This window comes from Scyliorhinus torazame, chromosome 12 (assembly GCF_047496885.1).
Source record: "Scyliorhinus torazame isolate Kashiwa2021f chromosome 12, sScyTor2.1, whole genome shotgun sequence".
NCBI classification, from domain to species: Eukaryota; Metazoa; Chordata; class Chondrichthyes; order Carcharhiniformes; family Scyliorhinidae; genus Scyliorhinus; species Scyliorhinus torazame.
In genome coordinates this window covers 159,180,272-159,195,675 of record NC_092718.1, presented here as the reverse complement: position 1 = coordinate 159,195,675, position 15,404 = coordinate 159,180,272, and the positions used below count along the sequence as shown (strand labels likewise).

The 15,404-nt window shown below is 49.6% G+C and overlaps 1 protein-coding gene across 3 annotated transcripts in view; it reads right to left on the bottom strand.

Annotated features, from left to right (window-relative positions):
• LOC140386692 (lysine-specific demethylase 2B-like) overlaps nt 1-15,404 on the bottom strand; it is a 313,645-nt gene that overhangs the window by 12,864 nt on the left and 285,377 nt on the right. The gene's annotated exons all lie outside the window — the stretch shown is intronic.

Genomic DNA, 15,404 nt, shown 5'->3' with positions numbered 1-15,404 from the left:
ATTTTGCATATAAAAGTGAGGTACACACACAAAACCCAAACCTTGAAGATGCACAGCCTGAACTATTGAGTAACATCAGTTGCTAGGGCATCAGAGAGCCAACATATGCATTGGGAATAGAAACCCAGTTTTATGAAACAGATCAACACATTTAGTTGAGATTAAAGATGGTATAAGATTGAACAATACATTTCCCAATACAACCCTTCTTATTATGACAAACTTTGTACTCAGCAAACAGCTTGGGTGCAATTCAGCGGACTTAAAACTAAGTCCACTTTCGAGCAGCATGGCGGGGTGATTCTTGGAGGCTGCAATCATCCCACTATTCAACTGCTGTTTTTTTGGTTCCAGGAAGTTTTGCACCAGAGGCCGCACTTAGAGGAATTTCCTCAGCTCACCAGCAGGAATGGCTGCTTGCAGATTGAGCCGCCATTTTGATTGCAGCCCAATATTCTCACCCCACTTTCCCACCCACCTGGACACCCCCCAAACTTCGAGGCCCCTGGGAACCCCCATCCTATGGGCGAGGCCCTCCTGATCCCAACCCCTGGCAATGCCAATCTGGCACCCAGTGGTCCTGCCAGGGTCAGGCAGGCAGTGCCAAGGTTCCTGGGAACCACCCTGCCCTGTCCCCGACCACCTGGGGGTCTCCAATGGCCTGTGAGGACCCCCCACCCCTCTGAGGTGCTGTTACACCTGATCCACGTTTGTGTGGACCAGTACTAAATGGCGCCCTGGCAACGTCTTGCAAGCCCAGCTGTCGAGTCCCAGGTGCCAGGTGAATCTGATGTCCGGGTATTCAAATGAACGATTAGGCTCATTTAAAAATACAGGTCTGGATCTCGGCAGGTGATGAGTCGGATGACTCACAATTGGCCCAACGCCAAGCCCGATTTTGAGCTCTCACATGATTCACCCATTGCACCCAGATCCGCCAGGCGCGACGGGGTTGCTGAATTGCGCCCCATGTGTTTGTGAGATATCCTTTTAAACCCAAAGCAAAACCAGCGTGATCTGGAAAGAGGTGCAATTGAAATTCCTGGTGATGAGGTGATCAAACTTTTGAAAAGTTAGGTTCTGGCTGAGGCAGCCATGGGGATGAAAGCCAAAACAAAAAGTCTAATTAAAGCTAATTGAGTGGTATTATGTTTCTGCCTGTGTGCTGCAGCAGGCCTTAGTTATTAAAAACAGAATTTGTGAGGTGAAACAAACAAAGCTCTCCAAGAAAAGGTCAATCTTCTGTTTGGTAGTAAGAAGAAAACACAACTCCAGAAGTTTGGTGAAACAACATTTGAGTTAGCCATAAGGGATTGGGATACTATAAGTGGTACAAATAACTCAAGGATGCGAAAGAGCTGAGTGTTTGTATTAGAGAACCAGACAATGAACTGGGTGTTGTTAGTTGGTCAGTTGACAAGACACTCTGGAAAGCTATGCCATCAGGACTGTTGTGATCCAAATGAGAGAGGATTCATAGACCTGCGCCTTGTTGCCGTTAACTGTATCTGCAGATTTTGGTTAAAATATGGCTGCCTTTGAAAGCAACTTGAGGGCCAAATCCATTGAATGGGAAAAGTGAAAGATCCTATGTAGCAGAGGCCAAGTTGGAAAGACTGGGACATATCACATGGTGCCACAACTGAGTGGGTAGTGATGGGGGTGATTGTAATTTTATGAGGCGTATCTTTGTTCCATCGACTATTTCAACTAGTACAAATGAAATTCATCTTTGAGTGAAATACCATTTGTCTGTTAATGCATGCTTACTTTTATACTAATTTTGGGTTTGACTGTTAAAGTAAACTTTTTAAAATGCAAAACTTGTTACTCGATTCCTTCTGTCAGTGTTTTTGGGGATTCCTTTTTTAAAATCAACTTAGAGATTTCTACGGGGATCGTAACATTTACACATGGTACATTTCTTCTCCATAAATGATTGTACTTGCGTCAGGACTGTGAACAGGTACTAAACACTGTAATGGCTGCGGTAATTAACCCTTTTCATCTGTTGGAGGTGCTGTCTCAAGCTTTGATGCAACATATTTTACAGTTTCTCATTAGAAGCAGCTCAAATGTAGCAGTCTATTTCACAAAATCATTCATCTCTGCCATTCAAACTTTGCTCAATTATTTGAATTACTGGCTAAAGCAATCTCTGGTCTCAACTTCAATTTCAATTATTTTTCTATTATTTCTGAAGAAAGCACAGGAGATTAATTTATTCTCCAAATCACTTAGCCATCTTCCCAAAGGGCAGTGCCAATCATTTCATTGCCAGTAGCAAAAGTATAAATAGTCTATGTCTGCCTCAAAATGGCATAAGATTCAGTTAAGAAAAGCCATTCTTGATATAATCAAGTACTCAATTAGATGTCAGAAATGTTTCTATAACATAAACATGCTTTGAAGTGAACTAGGCACAAATCTTTAGCAATTGAATTCTGAAGAAAAGGAATATTCTCCTTCCTCCCATGCTTGACAGTGTCAAAGTTAAACAGCACAAATCTATTCATTGAGATGGTCAAATGTGAATAAAAGAGGAGGGTAGACAATTATTTTTCAGAAATAAACTGGCATACATTTGAATGGTACATCCCATCCTTCCAAGACACTATACCATTCAATGTTTGGATCCCCTTATCAATTTGAATTTCCATTTGTTTTATTTTGTGGGATCAGTCATTGGCAAGGCCGTGCATGTTACTCATTCCTAGTTGCCCTGGAGAAGGTGAGTCACCTTTGTGAACCGCTGCAGTCCATATGGTATAGGTGCATTCACAGTGCTGTTGGGGAGGGAGTTCTAGGATTTTGACCCAGCGATGGATTGGTGATATAGTTTCAAGTCAGGCTGGCTTGGAGGAGAACTTGCAGGTGCTGGTGTTCTTATGCTTCTGCTGCCCTCCCGATGAGTTGCAGTAGTGCATCTTGTATATAGTACAGGCTGCTGTCACTGCGCATTGGTAGTGGAGGGAGTGAATGTTTAAGGTGATTGATGGGGTGCTGATCAGGGGGGCTGTTTCTTAGATGGTGCTGAGCTTCTAGAGTGTTGTTGGAGCTGCACTCAGTATTACATCACACTCCTGACTTGTACCTTGTGTATTGTAGACTGACTTTGGGGAGTCAGGAGGTGAGTTACTTGCTGCAGAATTTCAAGTCTCTAACCGGTTCTTGTAGCCATAGTATTTATATGGCTGGTCCAGTTTCTGGTCAATGGCAACCACAGGATGTTGATGGTGGGGATTCAATGAAGGCAATGCCATTGAATGTCAAGAGGAGATAGTTAGATTCTCTCTTGTTCAAGATGGTAATTCCTGGTACTTGCCACTTATCAGCCAGGCTTGAATGTTGCCCAGGTCCAGCTGCATACGTACGCTGACGTCTTCAGTATCTTAGAAGTTGTGAATGGGATTGAATACTGCAGTCATCGGCAAATATCCTCGCTTCTGACTTTATGATGGAAGAAAGGTCAACGGGCCAAGGACACTTCCTTGAGAAACTCCTGCAGTGATGTCCTGGGCTTAAGATTGGCCCCTAACAACCATTGTAGAGTCATCCCCCATCCCCCCTCACCTCCACCAATTTCCATTGATTTCAATTTTGCTAAGGCTCCTTGAAACTAATTTGGTCAAATGCTGCATTAATGTCAAGGCTAGTAACTCGCACTCTGGAATTCAGTTCTTTCGCCCATATTTGGAACAAGGCTGTATTGAGGTCAGGAGCTGAGTGGCCATGCAGAACTCAAACTGAGCACCGATGAGCAGGTTATTGCTAAGCAAGTGCTGCTTGATCACACCGTTTAAGAAACCTTCAATCATTTTGCTGACGATCAAGAGTAGACTGATGAGATGGGAACTGGCTGGATTGATTTGTGCTACTTTTTTTTTTTAAGAATATTTTATTGAAAATTTTTGGTGAACCACCACAGTACACTGTGTATCCTTTACACAACAACAAAAGAGCATCAATAACAATGACCTGTATTATAAACAAAGAATAAATAATATATAACAAAAACAAAAACTAAAACTAAATGGCAACTGCCTTGTCTCAGATAAACACTCTCCAAAAATATGGTTTAACAATCCAATATACAATTATTTATAGCAACGACCTATACATATTATACATATATATTAATAACCCTGAGACTCCTTCTGATTCCTCCCCCCTGGGCTGCTGCTGCTGCCTTCTTCTTTTCCATTCCCTCTATCTTTCTGTGAGGTATTCGACGAACGGTTGCCACCGCCTGGTGAACCCTTGAGCCGATCCCCTTAGGACGAACTTAATCCGTTCCAGCTTTATAAACCCTGCCATGTCATTTATCCAGGTCTCCACCCCCGGGGGCTTGGCTTCCTTCCACATCAACAGTATCCTGCGCCGGGCTACTAGGGACGCAAAGGCCAAAACATCGGCCTCTCTCGCCTCCTGCACTCCCGGCTCTTGTGCAACCCCAAATATAGCCAACCCCCAGCTTGGTTCGACCTGGACCCCCACTACTTTCGAAAGCACCTTTGTCACCCCCACCCAGAATCCCTGTAGTGCCGGACATGACCACAACTTGTGGGTGTGATTCGCTGGGCTTCTCGAGCATCTCGCACACCTATCCTCTACCCCCAAAAATTTACTGAGCCGTGCTCCAGTCATATGCGCCCTGTGTAACACCTTAAATTGAATCAGGCTTAGTCTGGCACACGAGGACGATGAGTTTACCCTACTTAGGGCATCCGCCCACAGCCCCTCCTCAATCTCCTCCCCCAGCCCTTCTTCCCATTTCCCTTTCAGCTCATCTACCATAATCTCCCCCTCCTCCCTCATTTCCCTATATATATCTGACACCTTACCGTCCCCCACCCATGTCTTTGAGATTACTCTGTCCTGCACCTCATGCGTCGGGAGCTGCGGGAATTCCCTCACCTGCTGCCTCGCAAAAGCCCTCAGTTGCATATACCGGAATGCATTCCCTTGGGGCAACCCATGTTTCTCGGTCAGCGCTCCCAGACTTGCGAACTTCCCATCCACAAACAGATCTTTCAGTTGCGGTACTCCTGCTCTTTGCCATATTCCAAATCCCCCATGCATTCTCCCCGGGGCAAACCTATGGTTGTTTCTTATCGGGGACCCCACCAAGGCTCCCGTCTTTCCCGTATGCCGTCTCCACTGTCCCCAAATTTTCAAAGTCGCCACCACCACCGGGCTTGTGGTGTATTTCTTCGGTGAGAACGGCAATGGGGCCGTCACCATAGCTTGTAGGCTACTCCCCCTACAGGACGCCCTCTCCAATCTCTTCCACGCCGCTCCCTCCTCTTCCCCCATCCACTTACTCACCATTGAGATATTGGCGGCCCAGTAGTACTCACTTAGGCTCGGTAGTGCCAGCCCCACCCTATCCCTACTACGCTGTAAGAATCCCTTCCTCACTCTCAGGGTCTTCCTGGCCCACACAAAACTCATGATACTCTTTTCGATCCTTTTGAAAAAAGCCTTCGTGATCACCACCGGGAGGCACTGAAACACAAAGAGGAATCTCGGGAGGACTACCATTTTAACTGCCTGCACCCTCCCTGCCAGTGACAGGGATACCATGTCCCATCTCTTGAAATCTTCCTCCATCTGTCCTCCTCCATTTGTTCCACCAATCGCGTTAAATTTAACCTATGCAATGTACCCCAATTCTTGGCTATCTGGATCCCCAAGTAACGAAAGTCCCTTGTTACCTTCCTCAGCGGAAAGTCCTCTATTTCTCTGCTCTGCTCCCCTGGATGCACCACAAACAACTCACTTTTCCTCATGTTCAGTTTATATCCTGAGAATTCTCCAAACTCCCGAAGTGTCCACATTATCTCTGGCATCCCCTCCGCCGGGTCCGCTACATATAACAACAAATCATCCGCATACAGAGATACCCGGTGTTCTTCTCCTCCTCTAAGTACTCCCCTCCATTTCTTGGCACCCCTCAATGCTATTGCCAGGGGCTCAATCGCCAGTGCAAACAGTAATGGGGACAGAGGGCATCCCTGCCTTGTCCCTCTATGGAGCCGAAAGTATGCAGATCCCCGCCCATTCGTGACCACACTCGCCACTGGAGCCCCGAGACAACAGCTGCACCCATCCAACATACTCATCTCCAAAACCAAATCTCCTCAGCACCTCCCACAAATAATCCCACTCCACTCTATCAAATGCTTTCTCGGCATCCATCGCCACCACTATCTCCACTTCCCCCTCTGGTGGGGGCATCATCATTACCCCTAGCAGCCTCCGTATATTCGTATTCATCCGTCTCCCCTTCACAAACCCAGTTTGGTCCTCATGGACCACCCTCGGGACACAATCCTCTATCCTCATTGCCATTACCGTGGCCAGAATCTTAGCGTCTACATTTAGGAGGGAAATAGGTCTATAGGACCCGCATTGCAGCGGGTCCTTTTCCTTCTTTAGGAGAAGCGATATCGTTGCCTCAGACATAGTCGGGGCCAGCTGTCCCCTTTCCTTTGCCTCATTAAAGGTCCTCATCAGTAGCGGGGTGAGCAAGTCCACATATTTCCTGTAAAATTCAACTGGGAATCCATCCGGTCCCGGAGCCTTCCCCGCCTGCATGCTCCTAATTCCTTTCACTACTTCCTCTATTTGAATCTGTGCTCCCAGTCCCACCCTTTCCTGCTCCTCCACCTTGGGAAATTCCAGCCGGTCCAGAAAGCCCATCATTCTCTCCCTCCCATCCGGGGGTTGAGCTTCGTATAATTTTTTATAAAATGCCTTGAACACTCCATTCACTCTCTCCGCTCCATCTCTCCTTCCTCATCCCTCACTCCCCCTATTTCCCTCGCTGCTCCCCTTTTCCTCAATTGGTGGGCCAGCAACCTGCTCGCCTTCTCCCCATATTCGTACTGTACACCCTGTGCCTTCCTCCACTGTGCCTCTGCAGTACCCGTTGTCAGCAAGTCAAATTCTACGTGTAGCCTTTGCCTTTCCCTGTACAGTCCCTCCTCCGGTGCCTCCGCATATTGCCTGTCCACCCTCAGAAGTTCTTGCAGCAACCGCTCCCGTTCCCTACTCTCCTGCTTTCCTTTATGTGCCCTTATTGATATCAGCTCCCCTCTAACCACTGCCTTCAGCGCCTCCCAGACCACTCCCACCTGGACCTCCCCATTGTCATTGAGTTCCAAGTACTTTTCAATGCACCCCCTCACCCTTAGACACACACCCTCATCTGCCATTAGTCCCATGTCCATTCTCCAGGGTGGGCGCCCTTCTGTTTCCTCCCCTATCTCCAAGTCCACCCAATGTGGAGCGTGATCCAAAATGGCTATAGCCGTATACTCCGTTCCCCTCACCTTCGGGATCAACGCCCTTCCCAAAACAAAAAAGTCTATTCGCGAATAGACTTTGTGGACATAGGACAAAAACGAAAACTCCTTACTCCTAGGTCTGCTAAATCTCCACGGGTCTACTCCTCCCATCTGCTCCATAAAATCTTTAAGCACCTTGGCTGCTGCCGGCCTCCTTCCAGTCCTGGACCTCGACCTGTCCAGCCCTGGTTCCAACACCGTATTGAAATCTCCCCCCATTACCAACTTTCCCACCTCTAGGTCCGGGATGCGTCCTAGCATACGCCTCATAAAATTGGCATCATCCCAGTTCGGGGCATATACGTTTACCAAAACCACCGTCTCCCCCTGTAGTTTGCCACTCACCATCACGTATCTGCCCCCGCTATCCGCCACTATAGTCTTTGCCTCAAACATTACCCGCTTCCCCACTAATATAGCCACCCCCCTGTTTTTCGCATCTAGCCCAGAATGGAACACCTGCCCCACCCAACCTTTGCGTAGTCTCACCTGGTCTATCAGTTTCAAGTGCGTTTCCTGTAACATAAGAAACTTAAGGCAGACGTGGTTAAGGTGTGCGAGTACCCGTGCCCTCTTTATCGGCCCGTTCAGCCCTCTCACGTTCCACGTGATCAGCCGGGTTGAGGGGCTTTTTACCCCCCCCCCTTGTCGATTAGCCATCCCCTTTTTCCAGCTCCTCACCCGGTTCCCACGCAGCTGTGTCCCCCCCAGGCGGTGCCCCCCCGCCCATCCCACCCCATACCAGCTCCCCCCTCTCCCCAGCAGCAGCAGCCCAATAATTCCCCCCTCCCACCCCCCCCGCTAGATCCCCCACTAGCGTAGTTACACCCCCCATGTTGCTCCCAGAAGTCAGCAAACTCTGGCCGACCTCGGCTTTCCCCCCGTGACCTCGGCTCGCACCGTGCGATGCCCCCTCCTTCCTGCTTCCCTATTCCCGCCATGATTATCATAGCGCGGGAACCGAGCCCGCGCTTCCCCCTTGGCCCCGCCCCCAATGGCCAACGCCCCATCTCTTCCACCTCCTTTCCTCCCCCCACCACCTCCTGTGGAAGAGAGAAAAGTTACCACATCGCAGGATTAATAACATAAAACTCCTCTTTCCCCCCTTCTTCGCCCCCCATACTTGCCCCACCACTTTGTTTCAAACGTTCTTTTTTTTAATAACCCGCTCATTCCAATTTTTCTTCCACGATAAAAGTCCACGCCTCATCCGCCGTCTCAAAGTAGTGGTGCCTCCCTTGATATGTGACCCACAGTCTTGCCGGTTGCAGCATTCCGAATTTTATCTTCTTTTTGTGAAGCACCGCCTTGGCCCGATTAAAGCTCGCCCTCCTTCTCGCCACCTCCGCACTCCAGTCTTGGTATACGCGGATCACCGCGTTCTCCCACTTACTGCTCCGAGTTTTCTTTGCCCATCTAAGGACCATCTCTCTGTCCTTAAAACGGAGGAATCTCACTACTATGGCTCTAGGAATTTCTCCTGCTCTCGGTCCTCGCGCCATCACTCGGTATGCTCCCTCCACCTCCAGCGGACCCGCCGGGGCCTCCGCTCCCATTAACGAGTGCAGCATCGTGCTCACATATGCCCCGACGTCCGCTCCCTCCGCACCTTCAGGAAGGCCAAGAATCCTTAGGTTGTTCCTCCTCGCGTTGTTCTCCAGCGCCTCCAGCCTTTCCACACATCGTTTATGGTGTGCCTCGTGCATCTCCGTCTTCACCACCAGGCCCTGTATGTCGTCCTCATTCTCGGCAGCCTTTGTCTTCACGACCCGAAGCTCCCGCTCCTGGGTCTTTTGCTCCTCCTTTAGCCCTTCGATCGCCTGTAATATCGGGGCCAACAGCTCCTTCTTCATTTCCTTTTTGAGTTCTTCCACGCAGCGTTTCAAAAACTCGTGTTGTTCAGGACCCCATATTAAACTGCCACCTTCCGACGCCATCTTGGTTTTTGCTTGCCTTCCTTGCCGCTGCTCTAAAGGATCCACCGCAATCCGGCCACCTTCCTCTCCTTTTTCCATCCGTATCCAGGGGGGATTCCCTTCTGGTTCACCGCACAGTACTTTTAGCCGTTAAAATTGCCGTTGGGGCTCTTATTAAGAGCCCAAAAGTCCGTTACACCGGGAGCTGCCGAAACGTGCGACTCAGCTGGTCATCGCCGCACCCGGAAGTCAATTTGATTTGTGCTACTTTTTGTGGACAGGACATACCAGGTCAATTTTCCACATAGCTGTATGGATGCCAATGTTGTAGCTGACCTGGAACAGCTTGGCTAGTGAGGCAGCGGGTTCTGCAGCATAATTACATAGAAACATAGAAAATAAGAGCAGGAGTTGGCTATTTAGCCTGTCGAATCTGCTCCACCATTCAATGTGAGTATGGCTGTTCCTCTACCTTGATGCCACACTCCCACTCTCTCCCTATACCACTTGACACCTTTAGTGTACAGAAATCTGTTTCTTTCTTAAATACATTCAGTGGCTTAGCCTCCGCAGCCTTATATTGTGCATAATCCCACAAGTTCACCACCCTCAGTGAAGGAACTTCTCATCTCAGTCCTAAATGGCCTAACCCATATCCTGAAACCATGATCCCTTGTTCTAGAACCCCCATAACCGTTTGTTCTAGACCACCTTCAGCTTCATTAGCCAAGAATTACTTTATTCAAATGAAGCTAATAGACATACGTCAGCATTTCATATTCGATTTAATTTGTCTTGCTCAAATTTGACTAACTGGAGTAGATAGATTGGAGGTATTTGTAGGTACTATTCAAAAAAATCAAAAAATGCATCAACTCTGCCAAACTACCATGTTCCAAGGATGTCAGGCAGCAATGCCTTCCTTTCTTCACCTTGGTATAGATATTGAACTGCACCATGGCCAGAAATTCACTACAGATGACTAATTGGTGAAATGGAGATTACATAGGAGGCAGTCACCCGTTGGAATGTAAGGCACCAATCTGGATCACACAGTAAAGTGGAAGGAAGAAATAAATCCCTTATGCCACTACCAATTTATGATGTTCACGGAGGAGTTACCGTTATAGTCCCTAACTTTGTGTACATGCAATGATTCATGGATTCACCCTCAAGATCAAAATGACAAACCTATCAAGATTCAAATTGCTTAGGAGGGGGTGAGACCGCAACCCCCCCCCCCCCACAACCACCCCCGCTGCCCAAGCCCGACGGCCTATATTCTCTGGAGATTGTTTTTTTAAATAAAATATTTTTATTCTCCTTTTTCACATTTTCTCCCGCATTTACACCCATCAACAATAAACATTAATCAGCAAGATATGTCAATCCCCATAATAACAATGATCCCATCCGCCCACCAACCCCCAAACATCAGCCCGCATGTTTACATAAACAAATGACAAAAAGGAATCAGGGATTACCCAGAGTCACCCTTAATCTACACAGCCCCCCCCCCCCCACCCCACCCAACTAATGTTCGATGTTATCCAGTTCTTGAAAGTGCATAATAAATAGTGCCCATGACTTGTAGAACCCCTCCGAGCTTCCCCTCAGTTCGAACCTAACCTTCTCAAGGGTCAAGTATGCCAACAGGTCCCCCCGCCACACCAGGGCACTGAGTGGAGAGGCTGCTCACCATCCCAGCAGGACCCGCCTTCGGGCGATCAACGAGGCGAAGGCTATGATATCTGCCTCCGCAACCGTTTCCAACTCTGGCTGGCCCGACACCCCGAATATGGCCTCCTGGGGACCTGGGTCCAGTTTCACACGCACCACCTTGGAAATTACCCTAAACACCTCCTTCCAGTACTCCCCTAGCTTTGGACAGGACCGAAACATATAAACGTGATTAGCCACCCCCACCACCTCCCCCAACGCTCACACACATCCTCTACTCCTTCAAAAAATCGGCTCATCCTCGCCCTCGTGAGGTGCGCTCTATATACCACCTTCAGCTGTATCAGCCCCAATCTCGCACATGAGGTGGAGGCATTCACTCTCCGGAGCACCTCACACCAGACCCCCTCCTCTATAACCTCTCCCAGCTCTTCCTCCCACTTTGCTTTGATCCCTTCCAGTGGTGCCTTATCCTCTTCCAAAATAGCTCCGTACACCGCTGACACTGCCCCCTTCTCCAGTCCCCTTGTCGTCAACAACACCTCCAGCAATGTGGAGGCCGGTTCCTCTGGGAAGCTCTGTATCTCGTTCCTGGCAAAATCCTGAACCTGCATGTACCTAAACACTTCTCCCTGCTCTAGCCCATACTTCGCTTCCAGCTCCCTCAATCCTGCAAACCGACCCCGAAGAATCAAATCTTTTAGCGTCTTCTCTTCCCATTTCCGAAAACTTCCATCACACCTCCCTGGCTCAAATCTGTGGTTCCCCCGAATCGGCATTTCCCTTGACCCTAAACCCAACCCGAAGTGTTGGCGAAACTGCCTCCAGATTTTCAATGAAGCTATTATTACTGGACTCCCTGAATATTTCCCCGGAGTTATCGGGGGCGGCGCTGTTGCTAGTGCCTTCAGCCCCGACCCCCTGCACAAACTCTCCTCCATTCTTACCCACTGAGAATCAACCCCTCTGACCCAGCTCCGCACCTTCTCCACATTCGCCGCCCAGTAGTAGTACAACAGGTTCGGGAGACCCAAACCACCTGCCTGGCTTCCCCTCTGTAGCAACACCTTTCTCACTCTGGCCACCTTCCCTCCCCATATGAATGAGGTAATCCTTCCCTCAATCTCCCTGAAAAAAGACTTTGGCAGGAAACTCGGTAGGCATTGAAAAATAAACAGGAATCGCGGCAACACATTCATTTTAACCGCCTGTACCTGACCCGCCAGTGACAGAGGAAGGCCGTCCCACCTTGCCAGATCGGCTTTCACTCTCCCCACCAAACTAGTGATGTTGTACCTGCGAAGCCTCCCCCACTCCCGGGCAACGTGCACCCCCAGATACCTAAAATGAGTCCCTGCTCTACGGAATGGCAGCCCCCCTCCCCTGCCCCCACCCCAGGCCGAGACACCACAAAATACTCACTCTTGTCCAGGTTCAACTTGTACCCCGAGAAAGACCCAAATACCCGCAGTAGCTCCAATATTCCTCCTATCGATGCACTCGGTTCCGACACATACAGCAGCAAGTCGTCAGCATATAAGGACACCCTCTGCTCTATCCCCCCCCGCACTATTCCTTTCCATGCTCCCGAACGTCTCAATGTGATGGCCAACGGCTCAATCGCAAGTGCAAATAGCAGGGAGGACATAGGACATACCTGTCTCGTCCCACAGTGGAGTGAAAAGTATCTCAAACTGATATTATTGTGCGGACACTCACCTTCGGCTCCTTATATAATAGCTTTACCCAGTTCACAAACCTTGGTCCAATCCCAAACCGCTCCAGCACTGCCATCAGGTACCCCCATTCAAACCGATCAAACGCCTTCCGGCGTCCAATGCCACAACTACCTGTTTCCTTCCCTTCCGCCGGTGCCATAACAACGTTCAAAACCCTCCTAATGTTCGAAAACAGCTGCCTCCCTTTCACGAACCCCGTCTGATCCTCCCCTATCACCTTCGGGAGCCACTCCTCCAGCCTACCCGCCAGTACCTTCGCCAACACTTTTGCGTCCACATTCAGAAGTGAAATGGGCCTATACGACCAACACTCCCGTCGGATCCTTATCTTTTTTAAGCAACAGTGAAATCGATGCCTGCCCAAAGGTTTGCGGCAACACCCCCTTCCCTATCGCCTCCTCAAACATCCCCAACATCAGGGGTGCCAATCTATCCTTAAATATTTTATAATATTCCACCGGAAACCCATCCGGCTCTGCCACCTTCCCCGACTGCATCCTCCCAATCGCATCCTTTATCTCCTGCTCCACTATTGCTCCTTCTAATGTAGCCCTGTCCCCCTCCCCAAGCCTCGGGTACTCCAACCCATCTAGAAATTCCTGCATCTCACGGTCTCCCCCGGGTGGCTCGGACTTGTACAACCTCTCATAAAACTCCTCAAAAACCTTGTTAATCAGCACTGGAGCCACCACCAACTTCCCTGCCCTATCCTTCACCTGAAGAATTTCCCTTGCCGCTGCCTCCCTCCGGAGCTGACCTGCTAACATACCCGCCTTATCTCCATGTTCATAAACTGCACCGCTTGCTCGTCTCAGTTGGCGCACCGCCTTCCTGGTGGACAGTCGGTCGAAGCTCGCCTGTAGTTCCTTCCTCTTTTCCAGCTTCGCCGGGTCCCCATCCTCTGCATACCTACTATCTACCTCCAACATCTCATCTATTACCCTCTGCCACTCCAACTTCTCCTCCTTGTCCACCCTGGCCTTCAACAAAATTACCTCACCCCTCACCACCGCCTTTAGAGCCTCCCAGACGACTGCCTTCAACACCTCACCCGTACAATTGAAACCTACATATTCCTTAATTACCTTTTTAATTTTCTCACAGAACACTTGGTTCCCCAAAAGCCCCACATCCAGTTTCCACCCCGATCTCTGCGCTGCCCCCTTCTCCAGCACCATATCCACCCAATGTGGAGCGTGATCTGACACTGCAATTGCAGAGTATTCCGACCTCTATACTCCAGCCAGCAAAGCCTTCCCCACCACATAAAAATCGATCCGCGAGTATACCTTATGGACCGCTGAGAAAAACGAGTACTCCCGTACCCTTGGGTGCAGGAACCTCCAAGGGTCCACCCCTCCCATTTCCATCATTAGCCCAGCCAGCGCCTTCACCCCCCCTGATGGGACCAGCGAGCGCGGCCGTGATCTGTCCAACCTTGGCTCCTGCACCAAGTTCCAGTCCTCCCCCACAATCAGCTCATGCTCGTCCAAGTCGGGAATAGCCCCAAACACATTCCTCGCGAATCCCACATCGTCCCAATTGGGACCGTATACACTTAACAGCGCCACTAATCTCCCCTCCAGCACCCCTGCCACAATCACATATCTACCTCCCCTGATCTGCCACCACCTTCTCCATCCGGAAGCGTACCCTTTTGCTGACCAACACCGCTTCCCCTCGAGCCCTTCCATCAAATCTGGAGTGAAAGACTTGGCTAACCCAGCCCTTTTTAAGTCTCACCTGGTCCTTCACCCTCAAGCGAGTCTCCTGCAGCATTGCTACATCGACTTTCAAACTTTTAAGATGGGCAAGCACCCTTGACCTCTTGACCGGACCTCCTAACCCTCTCACGTTCCACGTGACTACCATTACTGGGGGTCTCTCACCCCACCCACCTTTCTTATCCACCATCACCATACCACCGGGCCCTGCCTATAAGCCTGACCCGCCCCTGTCCATTGTTAACATCGAACCCCCCCCCTCCCCCCCCATACAAAAATATCCCCCAACATCCATCCCTCCACCCCCTCTTGCTCGCCTCGTAGGCCCATTGAAGCCTGCTATCCAGGCTCCAACGTCCGCAGCCCTCCTCTCACCTCACCCCCGTTCATTAACTGACTTTAGTTAGCTAGCGCGGGTGGCTCCCCCCGCCAAGACCTCTCGCCCCCTTCCACCCAGTCCCAGAGAAAGAAACTCCAAAACAAACCCAACAATCCAACCCCTACAATTCACTAACATAACACTTAACCGTCGCAACACAGAACGCCATTAACTTGAACTCTGTAACAATGCAAAGAGAAGTAAATTTCAATACAAATCAGTAAAAAGAAAGTTGCAACATTTGTACATTTTCCAGCCGCTCAAACACAGTCCACAGTCTCTTTTCCAGTTCCGCTCTTCACGTCTGTCCCAAGCCTTCTGCCCTCACGAGCGCCTTAGCCGCCTCTGCTGTCTCAAAATAAAAGTCTTTGGCGTTATATGTTACTCTCAACTTCGCCGGGTACACCACACCAAATCGCACCCCCTTCTTGTACAAAGCCGCCTTCACTCGCCCAAACGCCACTCGTCTTTTTGCCAACTCCACCGTCAAGTCATGGTATATCCGAACCACAGTACCATCCCACAGCACCTCACGCTCCTGCTTCGCCCTGCTTAATACCTTCTCCTTCATGCAAAACTTATGGAAGCAGATAATTACTGCCCTTGGCGGCTCG